Consider the following 13,882-nt stretch of genomic DNA (forward strand, 5'->3'; position numbering starts at 1 on the left):
TCTCTCTCTCTCTCTATCTATCTATCTATCTATCTCTATCTCTATCTCTCTATCTATCTATCTCTCTATCTATATATCTCTCTCTATCTCTCTCTCTATCTCTTGCTCTATCTATCTATCTATTTATCTATCTATCTATCTATCTGCTTATTTATAATCTATCTATAGATTGATGTATCTCTGCCTCTCTCTCTCTCTCTCTCTCTCTCTCTCTCTCTCTCTCTTTCTCTCTCTCTTTCACTCTCTGTCTCTTTCACTTTCACACATACACACATACACAAATATAAACACACACGGAGTGTTTCTCTCACCCTTTGGGTCTCTGTCTCTCTCAGATACCACAATGACAAATAGATCGAGTGAGAGTTAGAGAGATGATAGAGAGAGAGAGAGACAGAACGTGAGTCTGTGTGCGTGCGTGAGTGCGTGCGTGCGTGCGTATGAGAGAGAGAGAGACACAGAGAGAGAGAGAGAGAACGAGAGAGCGAGAGAGAGAGAGAGTGTATGTGTGTGTGTGTGTGTGTGTTTGTGTGTGTGTGTGTGTGTGTCTGTCTGTCTGTATGTGCGTACTGTATGTGTGTGTTTGTGAGTGAGTGAGAGTGTTAATGTGGACACGTGTAGCATGCACATACGTCTGTCTCCCTGTGCACGTGGGCCTAGGATGATGACGTGTATGCTTGTGGGTTTGCCTGTTTGTGTCTGTGAGTGTGAGTGAGCTTGGAAAGACAAAAGTTTTGATGGAATAAGAAAAAATAAAACAGGAAAGGAAATAAATCAACTGCACGGTAATACAGTTATACTAAAGTGCCAAGAAATAAACTCGAGCCAAACTTATTATTGCATCCCCTTCGCAGCTGGGGTTCTTGTATTTTTTTTTTATTATTGTGGCACGGCGTTGTACTGTGGAAAGATGTGAGTCTGTAAACATAAAGTTTTAACGATTTAATGACCATGAAGACAAAAACTGACATCAACAAACAAAATAAAACCAGACACTAAAACATTCCACTTCCACCTGAACCAACTGAAACGATTTGCCAATAGGCGAGATGATTGCTACGAGGTGCGAGCTTGTTAGATGTAATGTAATAAGTTCCCCTGCATATTACCCTCACAAATAGCCTACAGGTCAAAACGTTTAGTATTTCAAAATAAACTTTATCATGCTTATATGCAATACAATCCATTACGGTCTATTCATTTTTCCATACGATGTATCTAGCGTTCGAAAATTATGAATCCGTGTTCCTTTGTCTAAAGCCCATACAATGTAATACAATATGTATTCCTTTAACTTTAACTAACCGCCACTCTATAATCCTTTATTTGCGTCCTTCTCTGATGACGTCGCATTGATTTCAGTTTTGGAAACAGAATAAAAAGAGTCACAAGGGATTATTAAATTAAATCTGGCGGCTAGGGTGCATGTTCTAACAAATCCCACGAAACACTCTCGAGAAGTTCAAAGACCGCTCTTGAGTTTGTGGACATGTAAGCTGTTGTGGTGGAAGATGCCGTTAAAACAGAGACGTTTTGTTTGTTGTTTTTTTTTCGTTTGTTTGTTTGTTTGTTTGTTTAATTTTTTTGCGAATGACTGGTCTTAATTTGTCTTTTGTTACTGATCTTAAATATTCACCATTGTTAGCGACGCCAAAGAGAACTGGCCAACATTTTAAAAAATGATACTTAAAATTTCTGTCTCTCCTTCTTTCGCCCAGTTCACAAGACTAAAATTCTCTGTGTTTCTTTCTTTTGTCCAGTTCACACATTCAAATTCTTTGTTATTCCTTCTTTTGCCTATAATATCACATAGGTACTAAAAGTCATTGTCAAAGAACACAATGTGCATGACTTCCTCCTTGTTTTCTTGCACCTGTCGTTGTAATTTTTAACTAACACATCATGGTTTAAGTCAAAACAGTATGAACACCTCTGGCACAGTGATTGCAAGCATACGTACTCTATGACATAGCGAAATTCCAGCATTCTTAGGGAATGGTTTTGAAGTTATAAAGAAGAGAAACTTCATAAAATGAGACAAACAGCGTATCTTGAACTAAACCCCAATGCCCGTCTTTTAGTAGTTTTAATCACAGCTGTCAAATGCATTTAAAATTCTTCCTTTTGAGCCTAGAATTATTGCGCAGTGGATTGGAGGGCGCCACTGATCGGTCTTGATTCTTTATTTTCTCTTTGTTATTTCTGCCTGGCTGTCTTACTTTTTCAAAGACTAAATTACCATTTTGTGTCTATGTGCTTCTGTTTATTCAAACAAACAAACCATTACTTAAGAAAAAGAAACAAAAGAAAAACAGAAAAAAATTGCCAAAAGGGGTGCCCACTAGCACGATCAGGTCGGGTCAGGTCGATTTGGTTGTCGGGGCGAGCCAAAATGAGGGCACAAGGCGGTCATCGTGGCACAAACAGATCGAATCGATCGGTGACCTTAAAAAATAAACGCGTTTGTTTTCAGGCCTGCGAGTTGCGCGATCGGGAGGTTTGCAGCCAACCACAAAATGGCTGAGTCACGTGTGTCCATGTTGACTCTTAAAATCCGGTGGCACCCTCTTCGAAAAAGTGCGGACTTTGCGAATAGAGCTACCCTACTTGTGTGAAAAACAATAAAAGTTAAAACTAACAAACTGCGCTGTTCCTATTCTTCTTCTGGAGAAACGAAAGAGAGCTTCAAAACAAAGACTGCAGCGCAACCTAACCAACGCACGGACACTACAACTACAACCTCGCCACGATTGTACCCTACGACCTGGAAGTTAAAGTAGAGCTTTAGATAGAAACCTTTAACCTCAATGGCTTTCAAGGCTCCTTTCCGCAGTTCCCTGCCGTGGTGCTGCGACAGCCTGGAATCCCATAAACATGGGTTACATCGATAACTTTCTATGGCTCTCACTGGAAAAGACAGAAGGCAAACGAGAAAGGGGTAGACCCAGAGAAGCTTCTATAGAAAAACTAAACAGATGGCTGGCGGAGAAACATCAGGATTTAAATAGAATTTTTGGGAACATCGGAGAGGAGATAGGAATGGGGAAACATGATCTCCGGAGGCTGTTTCAGACTTGGCACTGTATGATGATGACTGATCTGACAACTTTGATTCTGTCTAATACCAACACGGGGGGGGGGGGGGGGGTGCATTTGGGGATCGGGTCTGGTCGAGGAGGACTGCTGCTAGCCAGATTGAGCGCGCAAAGCGGCTGTAGTGGCACAAGCCGATCGCGGCTGACTCGTCACCTCAAAAACGCGTTTGTTTTCAGGCGACGAGTCGGGCGATCGACCCGACCCGATCCAACCCCATCCGAAAGGGGCATCCGGTATAATGAGCACACCATACCATAGATCAAGCCGTTAAAATGTACTAAGTCCAGTTAGTAAAGTTTTACGAAGACGGAAAACACTGTTTTATTCTTATATTATATTTAATTTATGTTACATTTTCCTTGCTTTTTTTAACTTTTAGAATTTAGATATTTAAACAAAATGTTTCTTGAATTCATGCAACTGATACAACAGATTAAATATATTCAGTCTTCAAGAAATCAGAATGTTGTGTTTAATATTGTTTAACAGCGGGCTGGTAGTACCCTAATTGAGTGAGACACAAAATCCGAATAGACAGACGGAGAAACATTATTAATTAATTTTTTTGGATTTAAACTTCCCCTCCCCAGAATCAAACCCATGTTCTTCTGTGGGGAACGACCAGGGGCTAACTGAAGTTACTGTTACTTTTCATCAATGCGCCATGCCAGCTTAGCTAGTGCTATGTTGCACTAAAACCAGTTCCGATTGCAACGCAAATTATTTTGAGAGCACTGAATTCCAGTCGCCAAAAATGAAAGTTAGACAAAACGAAACTGAAATTTTACAGAACGCGGGTGTCAACCGTAAAATAAAATTGGGTTCAACGGGTATTCTAAATCAAATAGACTCGAACTGCAAAAAAAAAGCGTTTACGTAAATCTAAATCTGCACCTATTTTGTGCTTAATAAAACTCCCTCTTCTCTTTGTTATATATAACAAAATGTGTGTGTGCCTAGAGAAAGGTCCCAGTGGTGCAGTTATTTTTTATCAAAGGTGGGGGGCGGGATAAAAATGCCCCCCAAAAAGTCGTATCTGGCCAAAAATTTAGTTCCATCAGAAAACACAAGTTAAACCATTTCTTAATATCATATTTTAAGTCTAGATATTTTTATTAATTATTTTTGCTACTTGTACTTCACAAAAGGTTAAAAGCGTTTCTCCAAACTCTGTAGTTACACCCTGTGGCACAAAATGTGGAGCGTCTTTAAAACTACGGTACTGTGAACATTTGAAGATTTTAAAAAATCTGCGCGTTCAGCATTCACTGCTACAAGAATATACATGTATTATTATACCCTTGCTTTAATTAGATCCAAAATTTCCGACAACTTGGATCCTTCTCCAGGCACGCACACATATATTGTTAGTGATGGAAGCGTTGTAAAACGGAAGCGGCCGCGGTCAAGTCACGCTTTTGGCCGCACTCAGGGAGCAGGGAAATACTGAAAGTGCTGAAAGGGTCGCAGCTACAGAATATGGCGGCAATCTGGTGTTTGTGAGGCAGCGTGGTGAAATCAGGCGCACGTCAAAACAATCAAAGGTGAAGAAACTGGCATTTACTCGCAGGATTGTGTTTTTTAATCGATTTTTCGGGGTGGGGGGGGGGGGGGGGTTGGCTCAACATCTTTCATGCCCACTAAAGAACAAATTTATGTGTGTATTTAACTGGAAAACGTTATTAAAGGTACAAAAAATGTATATTTTCAGTTTCCATGAACTCTCAAGCGAATGAAATATCACTAATCTTTGGCAGCCATTTTTGGACTAATTTTACCTCTGAAACCAGGTGACCCCCCACCTCCTTCATTCGCAAATATCTCGATTTGTATTCAAGATGAATGAACATTTTACATAAAAAACAAGACAAATAATCTCTGCTTTTCCTTCTATTGCCTAAATCTTAATCACACACTCAATCTAGACTTTCTAACTATATAGGCATATGACATAGTCGTTCACAATATCCCTGCTTCTCCACCTTTTGCCTAATCCAAGTATAGTCAAGTTAAACCTCATTAAAAATCCATTTCTCTACTCCTTTTGCCTCGTTTACAGACACAAGCTAGGTTTTCACCTACAAAACCTCTTACCTCTGTCTTCTCATCCTTTGCACATACCAAAAATCTCTATCTTTCCATCTTTTGCCTAATTCACATACTCAAAATCTTTGGCCCAATTCACACATTTTAAATCTCTGTCACTCCATCTTTTCCCTAATTCACATACTCAGTATCTCTGTTTTTCAATCTTTTGTTGATTAAAATAATACTCAAAATCTCTGTCTTTCCATATTTTGCCTAATTCACATGTACTCAAAATCTCTGTCTCTCCACCTTTTGGCCAATTCACATATTACATGTATACTCAAAATCTCTGTCTCTCCACCTTTTGCCCAATTCACATACTCAAAATCTCTGTCTCTCCATCTTTTGCCTAATTCACATACTCAAACACTATTGCTTAATCCGTATACTCAAAATCTTTTGCCTAATTCACACACTCAAAATCTCTGTCACTCCACCTTTTGCCTAATCCACATATACTCAGAATCTCTGTCTCTCCATTCTCTATTGATTAATATACTCAAAATCTCTACCTCTCTAACTTTTGTCTTATTCACATACTCGACATCTTCTTTCTCACGACCTTCTGTCTAATTCACATACTCAAAATCTTTCTCCTTTATCTTCTGCCCAATGCACGTACTCAAAATCTATGTCTCTTCATCTTTTGCCTAATTCACATACCCAAGCTGAACCGCATTTTTATAATATATACACATAAAGACATTCACAAAATCGCTGTCTCGCTTTTATAGAGCGTGGATCCATTTAACACCTGACTTAAATCCAACACTGCGCTGCCCTTGAATTACAAAGCTCTGCTCAGTACCTAGTTTTAAGAAGTAATGGGACGTAAAATATGTTGAGTTTCACAACATGTCAAGCTTTTTCGGATGCAATTCTTGGAATAACTTGATAATGACTCCGAATAATCTTACAATTCCCATAATGCAGATAGAACATTTGAGAACATTTGGTTTCTGACCTCACGGTCTTAGTTTAATTAGTTTTTAAAAAATAATTCAAAAATGTTAAATAGAACTTTGTAATTCTAAGGAAACGACTATAGGCCTCTACACAGCTCAATGACGATCACAACGCTTGTGTAGTTCACCCACGAGGAATTCACGCTGCAGTTTGGGCGGAAGCCCTGTCTGAATCACCCTGTTTCTCCTGCCCGGAATTCCTCCAATGACAGTCAATGAGGCATTTCTGGCCAGCGTGTAAAGACTAGGGACTTGTGTCATCATATGTAACGTGTCCCCCGTTAAGATCCGGTGAACTTTAGTCACTTCACCGTCTCGTATCAACCTCCCACCGTTGGAATGAACCGTCTTAACCAGCTCCAGGTCCTTTCCTGTGTAGCAGCGATACTCTACAAGTGCTTTGATGATGTCAAGGCCCAGACGACGACGCAGCACCATCTCTATCACGGATATGCCCCTGGGAAAATAAGAATAAAAACAAAACCAATAAGAAGAATATGATAATTTTTAAAGAAATTATACACTATTGGCTCAACACCCACATGAGATACTATATTATGGCAATTCAAGAAGCAGGATCTCCAAATTTAACGTCCACCGCCAAGAGGGCCGAAACTAAAGGGAAAATTCAAAGTGAAGTGCCTTTTCCCAAGAACACAACATCAGATGGCTCTGGATCTCGAACCACCGAACGCTCAATGTCACAATTACGAGTCCGGTAGCCTCACTAGACAACCGAAGCCACCAAGAATTTTGAAGAGATAGTTCCAGTGATGAAAGTAAACTTTAGGACCCCATGCAGAAGTTACGGGGCGTAGTATACACAACCAGGCTGTCTAATTATGCCTCGGTCTTAATGTGTCTCAAAATAATTTAAATGCACGTTCTCAATTTTCTTGGAGAAAGCGCCCTAAATGTAACCGTTTGATACTAGGTAATTATTTTGGGAAGGACGAATACTAAGAGTGGGACAGCAAAGATTGATTTTTAGAAAAAGAACACGAAAAATGGGTGGTTCGAGGGCGTCACTGGTGGGTACTACTACTCTTTCTTCGCCTCTCTCAGTTGTCTCTGTCCCTTCCTCGCACTTTCCCTGCTGTAAGACCCCTCTCGAGTGCCAGTGTACTTCTTTTTACTAAAATAAACAAGAACTGGGGTACACAAGTAAAACATTTGTAAGGTAGAGAAAGAAAGTATCTCATCTGTCACTACAAAGATAAGTAATGTTAGTCTTACCAATATCTACCAAGAAAAACATGCTGCAGCACAGTAAATAGATACTTGAAGAGGTACACATCAAGACAGTGATACATACACAAATCTACACACACACACACACACACACACACGCACGCACACACACATACACACACACACATGCACACACACGCACGCACACACACGCACACACACACACACACACACACACACACACACACACACGAATAATAGTCATAGGATGGATATATTATTAATTTTAAGGATGTTTTTTTCTTGCACAGACGACGAAGACTGGAAAGCTCATACTGCTGTTGGTATGAATTAATTTTTATACAGGAATACTACGCGGATTTTTCGAAAATACTTGACATTTTGAGAAGTTGCATTTGGCAACAATGTAACAATTATAAGACAACTGGTATGAGGTTAAACAATCTCAAAGCTCGCACTGAAATGTGAGGGAACAGGGCGGTTTTTAATACATACTAGTTGTTCATGTAAATGGGGGCGCTGCTAGGCGTGCCGCTGGGGTTAAGAAGCCCCCCATATCTGACACGTGTGACGTCACTGCCTGAGCTCTAAAATTACACATATCTATAGCTATTATAGGTTTATCGCCCCTTTCAACGCTGACTGTGAGGTTATTTGATAGACAGGACGGAACCCCCGGATTTAAAGTCCCTCTCTGACAGAACCAAGCTAAAATGATTGAGAGTCTTTAAAAATTGTTAAACATAACCCTGAATTCAAAAACATCCTTTTGGGGATTCGAACCAAAAACCGTCCTCTTCGTAGTCCAGCATAATTTATCAATACCAACTGATTTAATTAACCGAACGCCTCGAGCACAGCCGGGAGTAGATGGCCTGGAAACCGACCAGGTGATGTGCCAGATATAAATTGTTAAAACCGGTGAACAGGGTCAAATTGAGGTGAGTACTCTCGGGTACATTTTATCATTGCATCCCGGGGGTCCGCAAAAGAAAAGGAAGTCACCTGTTCCTTCGGATGACAACAAATTTGTAACCGATACAACTTGAAATGCTTGAACTGACAGTGCTCAGCAGAGAGCCGATACGTTACCTTAATCAAAGAGTCTACATATGTACTATCTTTGCCTTAACACAGAAAGTTGAGAAAGCAAGTTCTCTCGTTTCTGAATAATCTTAAGCGTGTTCATTCTTTTTTATCCTTGCCCATTTATATGAGATTGGCTCCATCTGATTAGTAGAAAGGGTGCATTTTTTAAATAGTAGAGGGTTTTACGGCGCTCGCAACTGCATAAGGTCATATGAGCGCCAAGGGGTGGGTGTCAACAGAGAATTCCTTACAGGGAATCAGACTTAGACTGCTCACTTCTCTAGCTTCAACAGCACAAGGTCTGCTTCGACTATCAAGGCACCCCAAAATAGCTGGTCACAAGAGAGTGACAAACATACAAAAGAAGTAGGGGAAAATGACAATTATAAGGATCAGGAAAGAAAAAGCAGCATTTCCCTGTTGTAGATCAGGCACAGTTATGAGCGTGACATGAGTCAGCCCATTTACAATTCTACTATGCTTGAACTTGAACGAGAAATGTCCCCCCTTTGGGAATGGCCAAAAGACGCTTCAGTCAGTGGCACTTCCCCGGGGGGTAAAAGTGCATATGATAGTGTCCATTACGTGCATACTTAGTATAATAAGTAACTGTAATAGCAAATAGAGGTTCCAGGATTATAGATGTAAGTCATTGATCTGAGAGCGGTGATGATTTTAGATATAATGGTGGTGATGAGTGATGATGAGGGATTACGTTTAAGTAATGTTAGCGTTAGTCCAAACTTCCTCTGCTCCAATGAGTCATGAGGGACGTAGGCACCCTCTATCCCGTTCCTTACTGGAATCATCTTTACGTTCAGCGTGAAGTTCCGAAAGGGTGGGCTCAGTCTCTGCTAAGGTGTGCTCATTCTTATTTGTTTTTAGTCAATTACTCTTTTTAAAATTATAAGATTATTTAAAGTTTGCATGTAGTCAACACTAAGGTGGTGATTGGGGGGGGGGGGGGAGAGGGGAGTGTTGTTTTAGTTGTTTCATCAGGGTTTTTTTTAAAACCTGTTCTACATTCGGCATGCCAACGAAGACGGGGAAAAAAGCACCGTTTCAAACTCACATTGGGTTGCACTGGCGATCAATTATAACCTTAACATGGGTATTTAAATCCTTTTTTTTACACTGAGACAGTCCAAAGCCTGTTAAACTGCAGATGAAATGAGGCAGCGTGGTGGAATCTGGCTGTCGTTAAAATAATCAAAGTTAAAAAACTTGCATCTTTCCGCAGGTTTGTGTATTTTTATCCAATTTTAGTTTTTGGGCTCAACACATTTAATGCCCATTAAAGAACTCATTTCTGTGTGTATTTTTTAAGAACGTTGATTAAAGGCACAAAAAAATGTAAATTTTCAGTTACCACGGACTTTTAATCTGAGGAAATAACTAATCTTTGGCGGCCATTTTCTCAGCAATTTTACCTCTGAAAACAGGTGACCCTCACCTCCTTTCAAAGATATCTCGACTTGTATTCAAGATAAACTGATATTGTTTTCATTCAAATAAAGACACGTAAACAAGCTTTAAGATGATACCAATTACTCTACATGCCCAAAATTTGACGAGAGCCTGATTCCACCACGCTGCCTCAAATATGTTGGTGCTTGGCGTAAATTTCGCCCCAGTTCTCTTCTCCTTTATTTCAAACGGTATCGAGTTCAAAAACGATTACTTTAATGGCATACCGATTACCCAGGACCTCGTCGTCCCAAGGATTTGAAAACGTCAGAAGTACAAAAATAATTTTAGTTTCATTTCGTCGTTCGGGGGGGGGGGGGGGGGGGGGAATGCTCTCTGTTGGGGTTTATCTTCTGAAAATAAGTCTCAACCTGAAATGTTAGAGGGTTTTTTAAAGTGTTGTAATTAAACGATTTTTTTTTCTTCTTCATAAGTTACGGGGGGGGGGGGGGATACCCCCACATTGGCCTCATACAGAGATGAAGTGGGTGGTTGGAGGGCGTCACTGGTAGACTTATTTTGTCCCTTCCCTTTGTTGTTTTGGTCTATCTATCTTGTTTCTTCCCGGTATTTTATTACCTTTATTGTGTGTGTGTCATTGTTCTTCTCTTTACTCAGTAAACTTAAACAGAGTGGATACCCCGGATGTGCGTAGTACTTCGAGTAAATTCCAATCAAATGGAGATTTCAACTTGACCCGTACCAGATCATTTGTCACGACATGGTGAAATCAGGTGCTTGTCAATTTTGGGCATATAGACTTATTTGTATCATTTACTGCTGGTTAATTAGCCTAGACCTGCATGTGAGCCTCAACCAGATTGTCTGAAAATTTTGCGCAACCCCCCCCCCCCCCTCCCCATTAGAGCTTTTGTAGGTGTCATAAGGAAGGACTTCCGAATAACGAGCGAACACCCCAACAAACACAATAAAGAAGAGACCTAACCCTAACCATACCCAAAAAAAGAACCTGCAACGGGCCTCATGTAAAAAGGCCAGCACAAATCCAAAATGAATTTTTTTTTTTTAAACCACACTCCAAAACAAACAAGCAAGGAGCATATGGCCTCGATCTAGATCTACATTGCTATAACAATAATAATATAGGAATATAGGGTTTGATACAATAACACAATAGAATTGGAATATGAATCCTCCATATAGATCTAGTAATCTAAATATATCTATCTTGTAGAACAAGTGAATAGGAATAGGCCTTGAACTAGATCTAGAAATCCACATCCGATTCCGAACAGAGGGACTCAGCTGAGTCTAGATTCTAAATAATTAATAATAAAAAATAATAATTCACGCACCTGATGAAATGCGTTTTACCAACATTAATATTACAGCACAACCTATGATAGGGTTTGACACAATAAAATTGGAATATGAATCCTCCATTGAGGTCTATAATGATCTATATATATAAATCTAGATCTAGATTCTATTAGAACAAGTGAGTCGGAAATAAATGAATCAACACGATCTGAACAACTGAATTAGTCAACAAACGAAATTCAAAATGGCCGCTCGAGCACGAAACAGAAAGTAGATAATTTAGGTCGTCGTCCTCTTTCGTATTCGCATTTCTACTTAGGTTCCGACAATTATGTCGGAAACGCCGACGTCGGCAAGTGCCGACAAAGCCGACGGGAGAAAAATGGGTCGCTGGCAGTCGGCCAGGCCTCGCACTACGCACATTGACGGATACAGGCGGGCCTAGCGATAGCATCGGCAGGCTCGCGATTGTCGGATTTCAGACGATTGTCGGCAAACATGCAGGTCTATTAGCCTTTCTTTTGTTTTTAAACATTTAAATTCATCTTGAATAGAAGTCCAAATATATATACTAATATGCCAATGAAGGAGATAGCGTTTGGTTGATGGTAGAAGTAAAAGAAGCGAGAAAAATGTCCGCCAAAATGTGGTGACTTTCAAAGCTTGAGTATCCTTGGAAACTGTAAATATATACCATTACCATTTGTGTGACTGTGGCCAACGTTTCTTCGCAAACTCGACTGTGAAATGTTGTTTTTAAATGGACATAAAAATATTGAACTAAACAAGAAAAAATCGATCGACTTTGGCCAAAGGGGCCGGAAAAAGCCGGTTTATTTAAATTTGATTTAATTTGTTTGACCAGTGCCTGATTTCCCCTATGATGCCATACAACAGAATAAATGACCGATTTTATGCTAACAGAATAAATGACCGATTTTTTTACCGACAGAATAAATTACCGATTTTCCTTTTTTCAGCACAGGTGGAAATGCTGTAACCTGCGTCGGTGTGTAGCGGCTAGGTGTTTCGCCGCAACACGCAGAAAACGTGAGTTCGACTCCCTTGCAGTAAGAATTTTTATCGAGAACAATGTTCGTTTTTCTACTGGGATGTTGTACCCTTATCAGCCCAGGCTGGTCCTGAAAGGCAGGGTTGATGCAGTCCGCTATCTAAATCATCTGAATTGTGTCGATAGGGGCGTAAAATACCTACAAGTACATAAAGCAAATAACCAGGAAGTAGGACACATTTGTTAGATAAAAAGGGAAATAGAATGATATGAGGTCAAAGGATATTAAATGCCATATGGTTCACTGTCTCAAATAAGGCTCCCTGGTGATAATTAGCAATGTTAAAAATGGAAAATCTCATTATAGTGCGGCCATAAATTCGAGGCGCAACTTATCCTCAAATATCTCTTTAATGAATTAACCAATGTCGTCACCTATACTTTGCACTGCAGTTTGTATTAATTGGTCCTAACTTAATCACATTTTTCCACCACAATTGAGGCCCGATATAAAAACTTCTCTCACACATTTTGCATACGCATATGGCCTACGTCACAGCTCTCCAATGACACTTTTAAATTGCGAAACTTCTTACAAAAAACACATCTTTTTGCAATAAACGTTCCCTAAACATACATTCAATAAGTCGTGTACTATTGCGATTAGAAAAAAAAATGACAGACTTGCTTTTATAAGCGATATTGCCCGAACAGTAAACTTTTATAAAACTGTAGAAACCATTGACTGGAATTTTTTATTAGTATTTTATTAAGGAATTTTCTAGAATACAGAGTGCAGGAGTTTGAAACAATATTCACCTGTCATTAACTGTCAAGACAAATTGATATAAATGTCATTGTACTAAAGTTGGAGAATCTATATTCGATAGGTACGGGGATATTTCACAATAAGTTGCGCTATGCATTTTGGACCGCACTAAAGGAATCAACAATGTCTGCCCCTCCTTTTTTTGGGCGTAATCGCGATGTCCATGGTGTTACAGTGTAACAGTAAACGCATCGCTGACAACTTATAGAGATCGAAGATCGGCAGTCACGGCAGTGCCCATGCACATATTTATCAGTATCGTCACCACTGAAAAGACGCACTTACGAACGTATTTTGGTTCGTCTCTCTTGTAGTTGAGTAAGTTGTTTGTTGTTGTCGTTGTTGTTGTTGTTGCGTTGTTTTTGAAGGGTTGATTTGTATTGTTTTGTTTTGTTCCTGCATTGTCCACGAGAAGCGTCTTGGGTTGCTTTTTGCTCTCTTTGTTTGTTCATTTCTTTGTTTATTTGTTATTTCTTTGTTTATTTGTTTGGGAAAGTGGGAAAGAACAGATATAGGACCAACAAGTGCCACCCTTCAGCCACCTACTAAGATACGTCTCTTCTTAGAAATAAAATGTAGCCCAAATGCACTTTTGTAATAATATATTAAAAATGTCACCACTAGAATTTCTTTGGAATTTTTATTTTGACTACCTCAAAAATAGAGGTGTGAAATTATACTGTCTACCTTCAGTGTACTGTGAAATCAGGTGCAAAATGTAATCATGATTTTATAATATATATACACGTGTTGTACACACCCACACACACAATATATATATATATATATAATCTATTTGTGGTGGCCGAATTTTGTTATTCAAAAGGCTTTTTAATGGCTGCA

This window comes from Aplysia californica, unplaced genomic scaffold, assembly GCF_000002075.1.
Source record: "Aplysia californica isolate F4 #8 unplaced genomic scaffold, AplCal3.0 scaffold00829, whole genome shotgun sequence".
Taxonomy (NCBI): Eukaryota; Metazoa; Mollusca; class Gastropoda; order Aplysiida; family Aplysiidae; genus Aplysia; species Aplysia californica.